At 47.0% G+C, this 14,102-nt stretch overlaps 1 protein-coding gene across 7 annotated transcripts in view; it reads right to left on the bottom strand.

Annotated features, from left to right (window-relative positions):
- TIAM2 (TIAM Rac1 associated GEF 2) overlaps positions 1–14,102 on the bottom strand; it is a 218,690-nt gene that overhangs the window by 111,527 nt on the left and 93,061 nt on the right. For 3 of the 7 annotated variants that reach the window (XM_043543178.1, XM_037895028.2, XM_043543180.1), the window contains exon 2: positions 2,919–3,011. The exons of 2 other annotated variants lie outside the window; for them this stretch is intronic. The gene's annotated coding sequence lies outside the window, so the exon portion shown is untranslated. Of the gene's footprint in view, positions 1–2,918; positions 3,012–6,060; positions 6,211–14,102 lie in introns of those variants that run through there. 2 more of the 7 variants (XM_027819768.3, XM_043543183.1) reach the window with 2 other exon arrangements.

Genomic DNA, 14,102 nt, shown 5'->3' with positions numbered 1-14,102 from the left:
CCAAGGACTACAAAGATTCCTGTTGTGGTTTCACTTATTGTAAGAGCCACACTACTTTGATTTCAGCACTGCCATCTCTCTTCTTCCAGTACAATGATATTGCCTAGGTTAAGACTTCCCTAAAATTAAAATGCAGGATGCGTCTCTATTCTAAATTGTGTAGAACTATAACTTCAGATTGACAGAAGGTGCACAGGAAGACATAAAAGGATGGAGTACCCTTCAACCAAAGGCAGAATTATTTGGTATCCACGGATGAAATCTAAAGGAAAAAGAGACTATGGTAGGATCGTCATGTGGCAATTTTGTAGATTTCTTTGGTAATGGTTGACATCTTCAAACTATGAAGTTGTTAGAGACAGACTAACGTACATTCTAAGCAATGGTGAAAAAGGCATCTTCATGCACACATGAATCAGTCTACTTCTGTCTATTTGTATGCAATATTTAAAATATCTTCATTCCTCTTGTTGGGCACTCAGTGTGAAATTCATTCCTGTGCATGGCCAATATGAGACCTATGCACCATTTAAATTCCACTTAAGCCCTCTTTTAAGATCTTATGTGGGGATCTGTGTGCTTCACAGGCCTGGTGCTGGTCCTTTGGACATGCGTGAATCTCACACTAAAAGAATACAGTGTCACTTGAAGGATATTGAAGCAGGCAGCAGGGACGGATCTGGGTCCAGATAGACTTCCATTGCTATGAAACCATCAGAAAACAGATTTTTAGACTAATACAGCCTTCTTTCTAACCTAGGCAGATCAACATAAACAGTTTTGCCAATAATAATCAGAACCAATCGTTTGAAAGGATGAAGCATCTTGGAGAAATATCCAGGCTCCAAAAAAAGTACTCACACTTATGTTATATTGCCTTTGTTCACCTGCCGTGAAAAAGTAAGCACATCATTGAGGGAGAAATGGTCATTAACCTATCTTTACCCCCCACCCCGTCCATGACCCATTAGTTCCAAGCCTGAGTTCAGCAGATCAAGAGCAAGAGCTTTGTTTAAGACCGACTGTAAAACACTACTGAATGTAAATAGATCATCTGTGAGGGGAAATTCAACAAGAGACACGTAGGCAATATAACTGCATACACTCCATAGGTAATTGGGCTCTTAGCTGGTAGAATGGTAGTAATAACATTTTAGGAAAAATAAAATTCAACCCATATGGAACAGATTTTCTGGCTTGGGATACATCAGAGGACCCCAGATTAGAAAATTGGGCAGAAGACCAAAGGAAGATGGGAAACATCAGACCAAGGCTAGCAAAGCCACCTAGGAAACATGAACAAGAAAAAGGCCTTGTCTTTCCATTCTTTACTGTTGACCTGGAGATGAGAGAAGACATCAGATGACTGTTCTAATGAATCAACAAGGCACCCACTGTAGAGGCCTTTCATTTAGAACATTGGCTGCAAAATCTTGGTGTCCTAGGGTTCTCTCTAGTCACAAATGCCCGTAGTTTACATGCCAGTCCTCCACTGCTAGAAGATATCACAGAAACACGATGGGCAGGAGTCCACTCTTCTGAATACCATGGCCACTCAAAAATAAACCCTGTCTGAAGTACCAGTGCTGAAAGTGAGAATCAGGAAGATGAAAAAAATACGTATAGAAGAAAGTACACCGAGAGCCTAGGAAATCTCACTGTTCTACATCATGCAAATACTGACCTCAAGCTCCATCATGGTTATAACGTTTGTACAAAAGATAGGAGATTAATCAAAAGGAGCCCACACTGACAGATGAATGTGGATTTCTTGAGATAAGTGCAGTAAAGGGGTACACTCTCTGACCTTTCTTATGGAAGGACTTACAGTATTTGGCATTGACCTCTGGTGGGAGACACTATGGCAAATGCTATTTATCTTTTCTCTATTGTTTTTTCACTTGTTTGGGGGATTTTTATTTTAAGTATATATTTATTTTTTTATAAAAAATGATCTAATCCTTTGAGAGGAGTGGAGTATAAAATAAATGCGTCCCCAGAACTCACCAAATGCAGCCTTCTGTCTTAGGAAACACGTACTCCACAAGCTAAGGGGGTATATTCCGAGCTCACATACTCATACTCCTGCTAACTCAACGAGAGCTCGTGTGAGTATATTTAGTGGTGTAGCTGCAGTAGCACGGGCAGGAGCAGTGCCAGCACAGCTCCCTGAGTCCAAACCTGCCTGAACCCCACATGTACATATCTGGCACCAATACGCCATGCCGCTCCCCATGCTATCACGGCTACACTACTATTTATACTCTCGCTTACCCTCACTGAGCTAGCACAAGGATGTCTATGCTAGGGGAAACCTCTAGCTCATACTATATACACAGCCTTAGAAGGACTTTCAGCTGTAGAATGTGACTGTAATATTCACCTTCAGGAAGGGGGGGAAGACATGGTGGTGCCAATGTCTTCGCAAACGTGGCTGGTCCATCTGCATGTCAAATAAGGGCACCACAAGAAACTCTCATCTCAATTAGTGGTGCTGTGATTATGCAGAATCTAAAAGTATTTCAGAGTAATTAAAAAAAAATCCCTCTCCCATATGAAATTGCTAGTTTGTTATTTTCTTTTGCTGCACTTATGTGGTCTGGAATGCTATGGCTTTGACTTGGACCAACTAACTCTCTCCCCTCTTTCTCTAGCTCAAGACAATTAATTTAAGAAAAAAAGATTCTTCTTTCAGTAATTCCCAGTACTTTTTCTTGTCAGCTTAAATCACTTTTATACCCTCCTTTCTGTAATGGTCAAATCACCATCAACTTTAGATGGTTTACTGAGTCTGAGCCTGTATTTTTCACTTAGCTGCTATACAGCTTATGGTTGTGGGGAGGGGGAGGGCTTAGTGTATTTGCTTTGTTAGTTCCACAGTAATACAGGGTTAGAAGTATCTTGTTTATAAATTATACCTTTGTTCACTTTGGTTTGCAGTTTAATGTGACAGTCACGCAGAAAGCCAAAAAGTAAGCTAGACTTCACCTTTTTCAAGGCTGTATATGGATCTATACAGGAAATAAGCAGGGATGTGTGTTAGTGTTACACTGTAGCTGAATTAAATACCGAGTTTCTTATTGGCAGCAATTTACAGTATTTTTTAAAACTATGCATTTTGGTCATGTGCTTTCACAAATGAGAAGCAGATTTTTGATTCCCGCAACTCCAACCATATTCCTATGACAAAAACACACCATAATAAATTGTACCATAGTATTCTTGGCAGAATATTTTGCATTTATATACTACTGTATTCAAGCAATGAACTAAAGCAGTGGGGGAAGAGGGGGGGGAAGCATTATTTAGCCTTAAAAGTCCCATTTGAAGCCAGAATCCAACTCAAACTCATTTGACTCTCTTTAGAGCAGAGTCTTATTAGGTTAAACAGAAAAAACTGTTCGGTAGATCACAGATGAAAATAAAAACAAAATATGACAACAGTTTTCTTCATAAAACAGTAATCGGTATTCAATTATTAAATATCAGCTAGATAAGTCTTTTAAACAGTTAATCATTGATCACACGCTTCTAATTTTATATATAAATAAAAACCCACAATCTCTTTTTTGGTTTTACATACAAAGTCAGTACCAAAAAGCCTACATCACTCTTCACATGCCATATCAGAACTGCAGACCCTGTAATGAGGCCATGATTTTTCCTTTTACTTAAATCATTTTTCTGAGCCCTAGACTTGTGCAATTTAATTAAGTTATGTTTTACAGTCTTCAAGTTAGAGCAGCATGGAAGACTGATTCAAGCTTGAAGATCCTTATCCTATTACAGGAGGGCTGATACAATCTAAATCTCTGGAGACATAATTTTCTTCTGCAGGAAAAACAAAGTCCATCATTTGTAAACGTTATTGAATTGATGCACAATGGCTAGTGTGCACATCCATCTAAGTAATAACCATTAAGCTTGAAGAAGAAAAAAAAAAAAAAAGAGCCAGTTCAAATTTTGGCTAATGTAGTTGTAGCAGTTAAAGAGCTAATGTGTCCTCTCTCAGAGGGACGACTTCCTGCCCATGCAAGGATGAACTTAATGATCCGATAGGTCTCTTGCATCTCTAGCTACTATGTCCTCAGTGTATAGACCAAAATATAAAGTAGATTAATGTAATGCCTTCAAGGAATTTCAAACTATTTAGGAAACTAATGAGTTAGATCCTAGGAGTGCATGGACTCTGTACCTGCAGGAACTGCAGGCAAATTGAACAAAAGTTTCTAAAACCTGATTTCTCAAACTGTCCTCCCTTTTTTCAGTTTACAACTTGTGGGCACAGATGTGTGCAGAAACTGATGTTCTGTAGCCATACATCCTGAGGATGGGTGGTCTTGTGGTTAAGGTACTGGACTGGGACTCAGAGCTGAGTTCAGTTTCTGGCTCTGACACAGATTTTCTGTGTGATGTTGGGCAAGTCATTTAGTCAATCTATGCCTCCTTTCCTTCACGGACATAAGAACAATGGGTGACGTTTTCCAAAGTGCCTCAGTGACTTAGGAGAACAAATGCCACTGACTTTCATTGGGACTAGTGCTCTTAAGTCACCTAGGTGTTTCTGAAAATCCCATCCAATAACATTTCCTTTCTCTCGTCCTTTGTCTATTTAGATTGTAAGTGTTTTGGGGCAGGGACTGTCTCTTAATATGTGCACAAACACCACAGCACAGTTGGGCCCCAATTTCAGTTGGGGCCTCTAAGTACTACTGCAAATACAAAATAGGGAAGAAGCAGAAGAAGGTGTCTAGCTACTTTGGATGCAGCCACAGTCAGCTAGTTAGTCATCTAAATTCTCTCAACTGTGCCCACATGAAATTTTGGGTGCCGAAAAAGACGCTTGATTGAGCGCAAGACCCCATTGCTCAGCAGTAATTCTCCTGCAAACTTGTATGCGAGAATGTCTTACTAGGTCTTCCTTATTCTGTTAAAAAAACTGTCACTTCCAATTGGACAATTAGTAGAGATGGTTAGGACTGCCATTGAGTAGCTCATCTGTGGAACAGTAACCACCTTATTTGCCTTAAACTCACACCCTCCTCCTCTAAAAGCAAGAGTGTTATCTACTGATACAGAGTTTACATGAGTAATCTGAGCTAACACAGGTCACCTTTGGGTAGCTTGTTTATATCAACTTCTTGTACATATGTCCTGTATGTCAGAATTAAAATTGGACCTTACAGCAATAGTCTGTTGTTTAAACAATGATGACATTTAGGTGATTATGTGTACATTTCAAAAAATAACCACTCTAAGATGGAAATGTCATACTTCCTTCAGCAAATAATTTAAACAGACACTCTTAAGTAGCAAAGCTCTGTTTGCAATCAGGTCTAAATATTTTTTTTCTTTCCAGTTAAATGTAGCAGAGAGATCCAAAAGACAACGAGGCCAAATCTCTGTGCCACTCCTGCCACTTTACCCTGCTTCACCAGCATAAAGAATGGAAGTTTTCCCTCCAATATTAAATGTATTTAACACTAAGAAAGGAAACTTTTGGTCCATTATGATTTGTATTTATTGTAAATTACTAAAATTATGGGACAGGCTAGGCAGAATCCAAGAAAAAAAAGGAGAGAGATAGTCTATGCATTAATCATCATGGATTGGGGCAGTCACTGTGGTGTATTACTGACAATATAAAGCTCTATTAAAGCATACCATACATATGAAGCTTTCCTTAACCCTTCCCCCACCCCACACACCCCGGGCAAAAACACAAAAAACAACCACCACCTTTAGGGCCGAGCTGTAAGGTGATTTTGGCAGTGTCTAATTCACCAATTACAACAATTAAGTTCAACTGATCATAGATACAAAGAGTTCTGTGGAGGAAAACAATTCACGTATACTATGTAGTGTAGATGTTAGCTAAAGAAACCACTATAGTTGGAAGACATCAGAGAAGTAGAGACACAAAAATTGTTCATTCTGCCCAGTACCTTCAAGTTCAAAGGTTTCTTATCTCACTTTATTTTTCTTTTAAATATTGTTTTTGTGCCTGACAGATAGTTCTCTCCCACCCTCTTCCCAATTTCTACTGCCCACCAGCCTTACCTTCAGCAAAGCTCCTGCTTCAGCCTCTTCTCCCTAATGTTTCACAAAACTATGCAGCATACACACACAGACACTCCCTTTCTTTCTGCCCCAGTAAGCCAGGAAACTGTGTCTAACACTTCAAAATGTTCAGCCGTTATGAGCTAAAAACAGATTCTGGGCTACGCTGGATGTATTTTTGTCTGTAAGCTACACACCCTCCTCATGTTCAATTTTTTCCATTGGTGGAACAGTATGATGCAGACTTAACCAGAAAGTGGTTTTCCATGGGCCGCTTGAAATGATTAGCTTGGACAGCCTTCCATAATGCCTCAAAGCCACCAGGGAATACTCTATGACTAGGCTGTTGTTTGACCCTGCATTCCAGAATTACCACGAAAGTTCCATAGGAAAGCTACTAGAAAGTTTGCTGAATAAAGGTTTGCTTTCTTGAAGGTAGCCTCAGTGTCTTTTTTAAACTCATTAACAGCAAGTACACACACCTAACATCCTTGTGTATGATGCCTTGGTAAACAAAACAACTTCCAAACCCACCACTGGAATGTTATAGTCATGAAAACCCTCTCTTAAAAATAATTCTATGATTTTACACAATGTCATGCATATCAGGCAAACCCTATATTCTCTTTGGTTTTGTTTTTAAAACTGTACCAAACTGCAATAGCCTACAGGTTGAACTATTTGTTTCTAATAATGGTCATACGATACAAAGCAGACATATATTTTACATAAATGACAATATTTTTAAATTTCAGTGCCTAAGCCTAGGCTACTAAATCTATATTTAGGCACACAGATAATAGCCTGATTTCCAGAGGTGCTGAGCAACCACATCTATTGATTGCAGTGAGAGCTAAGGATGCTCAGAACATCTGAGAACCAAGCCACTTATTTAGATGCCTAAAAACAGATATAGATACCTACCTCTAAGCACCAGCATTCGAATATTTTGGCCAAAGTGCATTGTGGAAGATATGTTAACTCAGTAACAATGCTAATGAAACAGGCTAGAATAAGTTTCATCTAGTTAAACTCCTTATGTATCAAGACTCTTTAAAATGACAACCAACAATCATAGCTACCAAAAACTGTTACCTATCCTGCATGCTTATGCAAAGAATATCAGTTTCACAAAATCAACTTCCCTATTCAGAAGTTTACTTTAGGAAAATATTTCTCCACGTTGAACAACAGGATGCATGATTGAAGGACAATTGCATTCTAAAGTGGAAACATTCAGCAGAAAAGACAGTTACCTTTTCCGTAACTGGTGTTCTTCGAGATGTGTTGCTCATTTCTGTTCCACAATAGGTATGCGTGCTTGCCACTTGCACCGGTGCTGGAAGTTTCCCCCAGCAGTACCCATGCAGGGGAGGGGGCCGCCCCCTGTGGCCTCTGGAGTGGCACCTGCCTGGGCACGGTATAAGGGGAGCTGCACGCTCCCCCCACCCTCAGTTCCTTCTTGCTGGACAACTCCAACAGAGGGGAAGGAGGGCGGGATGTGGAATAGACATGAGCAATACATCTCGAAGAACACCATTTATGGAAAAGGTAACTGTCTTTTCTTCTAAGAGTGATTGCTCATGTGTATTCCACAGTAGATGATTCCAAGCTATATCTGTTGCAGGTAGGTAGGAGTTCACAAGTTTCCAGGACGGAGGACAGCCCTGCTGAACCCGGCATCATCCCTGGTTTGGGGGACGATCGCATAGTGCGAGGTGAATGTGTGAACTAAAGGTCATGTGGCAGCCCTACTAACGTCCTGGATGGGGACATGGGCCACGAAGGCAGCCGACGAGGCCTGCGCCAGAGTCGAGTGTGCCCTCACAATGGGTGGCGGGGGGACACCTGCCAGCTCATAACAAGAACGGATGCATGAAGTGATCCGATTGGAAAGCCACTGAGTGGAAATCAGGTGGCCCTTCACGCGCTCAGTCGAGGTGACGAATAGTTGTCAGGACTTTCTGAACGGCTTGGTCCGCTCGAGATAGAAAGCCAGAGCCCGCCGCACTTCGAGCGAGTGGAGACGGTGCTCCTCACTGGACATGTGAGGCTTGGGGCATAGTACGGGTAGAATAATTTCCTGACCCATGTGGTAGGTGGAGACCACCTTGGGGAGGAACGCGGGGTGTGGGCGGAGCTGGACCTTTTCCTTATGAAAGGCCATGTACGGTGGCTTGGAGGTCAGGGCTCTGAGCTCCGAGACTTGCCTGGCCATCATGACTGCAACCAGGAAGGCCACCTTCCAGGAGAGGTGAGATTAGGAGCACGTGGCCAGTGGTTCAAACGAGGGCCCCCATGAGGCGAGCCAACACCAGGTTTAGGTCCCATTGCGGGATGGGGGTCTAGAATACAGAAAAAGATGGTCCAAACCCTTAAGGAACCAGCCAGTCATAGCATGGGAAAATACCGTGTGCCCTTGCACCGGCAGATGGAAGGCCGATATGGCTGACAGGTACACTTTGACTGATTAGGGCGCCAGGCCCTGGGCTCTCAGGTGGAGGAGGTAATCAAGGATAAGTTGGATCGGAGTGGCCACAGGGGAGACACCCTGGTCTGCCGCCCACCTAGAAAACCGGGACCACTTCACCAAATAAGCAAGGCGAGTGGAGGGCCATCTACTTTCGAGAAGGATGCGCTGAACCTGTTCTGAGCACATCCTTTCCTCTCCACCTAACCACTGAGCAGCCACACCGTGAGGTGAAGAGCCACTAGGTTGGGATGGAGGAGGCGGCCCTGGTCCTGAGAGAGCAGGTCTGGGTGGAGTGGCAACGGCCACGGCAAAGCTACCGCCAGGCCCGTGAGGGTCCCGTACCAATGCTGCCTGGGCCATGCTGGGGCAATCAGGAGGACCTGGGCCTTGTGAGTCTTTATCTTCTCCAGGACCATGCTGATTAGAGGGAACGGGGGGAAGGCGTAGAAAACCTGGCCTGATCAGGACAGGATAAGGGCATCAGAGATAGCACCCCTCCCCAGGCCCCACTGGAGCAGAACTGGGGGATCGGCTGTCCTGCCGAGTCGCAAATAGGTCCACCTGGGGAGTTCCTAACATTTGGAAGAGCCAGTGGGCCACTTCCAGGTGGAGGGACCACTCGTGTTGCGAGGAAAAGTCCCTGCTAAAGCAATCTGCCCTCTCGTTCCGGGCACCCAGTATGTGGGAGGCCTTCAGGTGGATGTCGTGGGCAACACAGAAGTCCACAGCCTGAGGGCTTCATGGCAGAGGGCAGAGGATCGGGCCCTGACTTGCCTGTTGATATAGAACATTGAGGCCTTGTTGTCCATGAGGACTCTGACTACCTTGCCCTCCAGGTACGAGCGGAAGGCCATACACACCAGCCGCACCACCCTGAGCTCCTTGACCTTATATGTAGGGTCAGGTCTTGAGCCGAGCACAGGCCCTGGGTCTGAAAGTTCCCCATATGGGCCTCCCAACCCAAGTCCGATGCATCGGACCCCAGCTTCAATGACGGGGCCCTGTCCCTGAACGGGACCCCTCGGAGCATGTTGTTTGGGGCGGACCACCACCGTAGGGAGGTGATCACAGAGTCCAGTACAGTGAGGACCTTGTCCATCCTGTCCATGGCCTGGGAGAACTTCAAGGCCAACCAGAGCTGGAGGGGCCTCATCCTGAGTCTGGCATGACGGACCACATACGTGCACGCCGACACGTGACCCAAGAGCTGCAGGCAAGCCCTGGCTGTTGTCACCGGGAACCTTGTGACCGAGTCAATGAGACCTTTCAGGGTCTTGAATCTGTCTGGCGGGAGAGAGGCCCTGGCCAACGCTGCATCCAGGAGCGCCCCAGTAAACACTATGCGTTGGACCGGGACTAACGTGGACTTGGTGTTGTTTACCAATAGGCCCAAGGCAGTGCACGTGGACAGGAGGAGTGCCACATGATCCCTCACCTGCGACCAGGAGGTGCCCTTGACAAGCCAATCGTCCAGATAGGGAAATATCTGGAACCCCCGCCGTCTGAGGTAATCTGCTACCACTGACATGCATTTTGTAAACACCCTGGGGGCAGTGGACAGACCAAACAGGAGGACTGTGAATTGGTAGTGATTCTGTCTCACCACAAAACAGAGGAAGCGCCTGTGCCCCTCGAATATGTGGATGTGCAAGTATGTGTCCTGTAGATCGAGGGCAGCGTACCGGTCCCCGGGATCCAGGGAGGGTATGATGGAGGCCAGGGAAGCCATGCAGAACTTGAGTTTCACCATGTACTGGTTCAGACCTTGCAGGTCCAGGATGGGCCTGAGCCCCCCTTAGGCCTTCGGGATAAGGAAATAACGGGAGTAATACCCCTCGCCCATGAAATCCTCGAGCACCGCCTCTATCACTCCTAGTCCTAGGAGCCGCCCCACCTCCTACTCGAGCAGAGCTTCGTGTGACTGGTCCCCCAAGAGGGATGGGGGTGGCAGGTGGTTGGGCGGGGAGGAAGTAATCTGGAGGGTGTAACCCCAGGAGATGGTGTTGAGGATCCATCGGTCCGAGGTTAGCTGCGACCATTCCAGGAGGAAAGCACACAACCGGTTGGAAAAAAGGGGAGCTTTATTGGGGGTGGATCCCTGATGAGGACTGGCAGGGTGCCCCCAAGCATCCTGTCAAAAGCACCTTTTCCCCACCTGCTTGCCCTTGGAGGACCCAGGCTGTGGGGCAGGCCGAGACTGCCTCTGAGGGCATCTCTAATAGTCCCGCTGCTTCTTATGGGTGGCCTCATACTTCGGGAAGGTGGCCTGGGTGGGAGTCTGCTGCGGCTTGAACTTAGATTTTGCCGGAGCCGGTACATGGAGGACCAGAGTCCGGAGCGTCGTGCAGGAGTCTTTCATGCCATGCAGCCTTGTATCTGTTTCCTCTGCAAACAGAGCTTTCCCGTAAAACGGGAGATCCTACACGGAAGACTGCGCCTCGCTGGACAGCCCAGAGATTAGGAGCCATGACGCCCATCTCATGGACACCATGGAGGCCATGGATCGTGTGGCCGTGTCCACAGCATCCGAGGCTGCCTACCCCTTCCTCCACTAGCACCTTGAACTCCTTCCTATCACGCTCATGGAGGGAGTCCTCAAACTTGGGCAGGGAGCCCCACAGATTGAATTCATACCAGCCCAGGAGAGCCTGATGGTTTGCCACTCGTAACTAGAAGCTCAAAGACTAATATATTTTCCTTCCAAAAGAGTCCAGTCTCCAAGAGTCTTTGTTCTTTGGGGTAGGGGCTGGCTGACCCTGCCGTTCCCTGTGGTTGACCGACTCGACCACCAGATTGTTGGGTGCCAGGTCGGTATACAAGTACTCATGCCCCTTAGTGGGTACAAAGTATTTGCATTCCACCTTCTTAGAGATGGGGGCCAATGAGGCCAATGTTTGCCACAGGGCATCTGAAATCTTAGCCACCCCTTCGTGGAGAGGCAAGGCCACCCTACCCAGTGTCGATGGGGACAGCACGTTAAACAGGGAGTCTGAGGGCTCCTCCATCTCCTCTGCCTGGAGGTGGAGGCTTCTGCCACCCTCTTTAAGAGTTCTTGATGGGCCCTGAAGTCCTCCTGCGGGGCGGAGCCGCAATCACCACCTCTGGGCTAGGTGAGGAGGCCAGTGTGGTGCTCTGGGTATCGGCCGGCACCAGAAGGTCCACCACCTGGTTGGACTCCGGGCACGGTGCTGAGGACATACGTCCCACTGACTCCTTTCTCGGGGGTCTGGAGAGGGAGGCCAATGGTGCTTCCGAAGCTCCGGTCACTGAGTGAGCTCGCACCGGGGGCTGGGCATGGTGCTCACTGGTACCACTGGGAAAGCCATAACGTTCGGTGCCACTGCACCTGCTGTGGCACTGGCAGGGCCGGCTGTTTGGGTTGGCTGGCTGGCCTGGCCCATCGAAGGCCAGCTATGAATGGAGACCGGGTTGGCATAAGATCTGCTGCTGTTTCTGGATCTACATCGGCCAACCAGTACCAACAGTAACAGCTGCTCTGCGAACGGCCTCAGTGGGCGGAGCTGCAACAGTGAGATGCCGGCATTCGACGCCCAGGGCTGCAATGTCTTGGCGGAGACTTGGAGCTGGAGTCCGAATGAGAACGGCATCGACGACTGTGCTGTGACCGACTGCGGTACCCCCTCCGAATCGAGGACCATTGGCGACACCTGCCGCGGTCCCATCAATATTCGTTCCTTGAGGACAAGCGGTGCCGAGAGTCCCGGCCGGAAGGAACCCAGCCAGACAGTCTGGTAGGCGTTGAGGGCGATCCACATGGACTCTGCCCAAATGGTTGCTGGGCGGTGAACGGTGTCAGGAACATTCCCTTGACTGAGACCGGTACTGGGCGGGAAGTGACCGCAGAGATCCCAGCAGCGGCTTGCCTCTGGAGCGTGGGGCTGACATCGGCGGCACTCCGGGCACCAGCATGGACATAACGTCCCGGACCGCCTGGAGGGCATCCGGAGAGGCCTGTTCCAAAGTGACCGGGCTACTCCGCTTAACATGAGTCTGAGGCCTGGAGCCCAGTGGGGATCGAGGACTGCCCGACATGGGCCTAGCCGTCTCTCCCAGACTTCCCTCGGTGCCGCTGCAAAGAGGGAGTCTTCTTGCCCCTCTTGGCATGCCCCGTGGACGGGGAGCGGTGCCCACTGGTTGATGGCACTGGAGGGTCGCCACGTACTGATGCCGCAGTGCCGGGTACCGGTTCAGAGGGGTGTGCTGGAGTCGGGGTCAGCGCCGACTCCATCAGGATGGCCCGGAGCCTAATGTCCCTTTCTCTTTTGGTCCGAGGCTTAAACGACTTGCAAATCTTGCACCTTTCTCTGATATGGGTTTCTCCCAAACAGCCTGCGTGCGGGTCACTTCTTGGCATAGAGCACCTACAAGAGCTGCACGACTTAAACCCTGGGCTTGGGGCATGCCCTGGCCCAGGCTCACTGTCTGACTAAACTAAACTAACTACAGGTACTAACACCGAACGAACGAACAGTTCTGGGGACAAGCTACAGCAAAGCTGGAGCAGAGTAGTTCTCAGAGTAGCAGCCGTGTTAGTCTGTATCTGTAAAAAGAAAAGGAGTACTTGTGGCACTTTAGAGACTAACACATTTATCAGAGCATAAGCTTTCGTGAGCTACAGCTCACTTCATTGGATGCATCCGATGAAGTGAGCTGTAGCTCACGAAAGCTTATGCTCTGATAAATGTGTTAGTCTCTAAAGTGCCACAAGTACTCCTTTTCTTTTTACAGAGTAGTTCTGACGCACCTTCACTGGCAGCAAGAAGGAACTGAGGGTGCGGGGAGCGTGTCCCAGGCAGGTGCCACTCCAGGGGCCACGGGGGGGGGGGGGGCACTCCCCCCTACGGGTACTGGTAGGGGAAAAACTTCCAGCACCAGTGCACGTGGCCAGCACGCACACCTATTGTGGAATACACATGAGCAATCACTCAAAGAAGAACCCAGAAAACCTTCTACACAGATTTGCACACATTTGATTTGAGTGAATGCAGGAGACCTATTTTAAAAACAATTTGCATAGGAACACAGGCATTCCTACACCAGATCAGACCTGCGGTCCATTGAATCCAGTATCCTGTCTCAGATAGTGGCCAGTTCCAGATGCCTAAAAAGAAAGTGGAAGAAACCATGCAGGTTGATAATTCTGGAATAATCTGTCCTGGTTTCTGTTTAAGGCTAAAAACAATGGCTGGCTGGCTCCTGCACTGACCCATGAAGGTTAATAGCATCAACATGTTTAGAAGGGTATCAGATGTAACTATTAATATGTTCTCATTATCCATACAAAAGTCTAATCCTTTTCTGAGTCCTAATGGGCTCAATGAAATCCTGTGGCAGTGAGTTCCAGGTTTTTTTTTTAAAAGTAGTACCAAAGTGATGCACTAGTAACATGCCTAGGCTGCACCCACCTAACTGGCTAAGACACCTGTTACACCTGTTTTAAAAGGATGTGAGTTTTTCCCTAACAGATTGCTTGAAAACTCTTTGAAATTAAGATATGTTTTATGATACACTTTACTGATCCCTCTAAGCAAACTATTGAGTAGAATCC

This window comes from Chelonia mydas, chromosome 3 (assembly GCF_015237465.2).
Source record: "Chelonia mydas isolate rCheMyd1 chromosome 3, rCheMyd1.pri.v2, whole genome shotgun sequence".
Taxonomy (NCBI): domain Eukaryota; kingdom Metazoa; phylum Chordata; order Testudines; family Cheloniidae; genus Chelonia; species Chelonia mydas.
The sequence above is the reverse complement of the archived record's forward strand: the minus strand, read 5'-3'. Positions and strand labels throughout refer to the sequence as shown.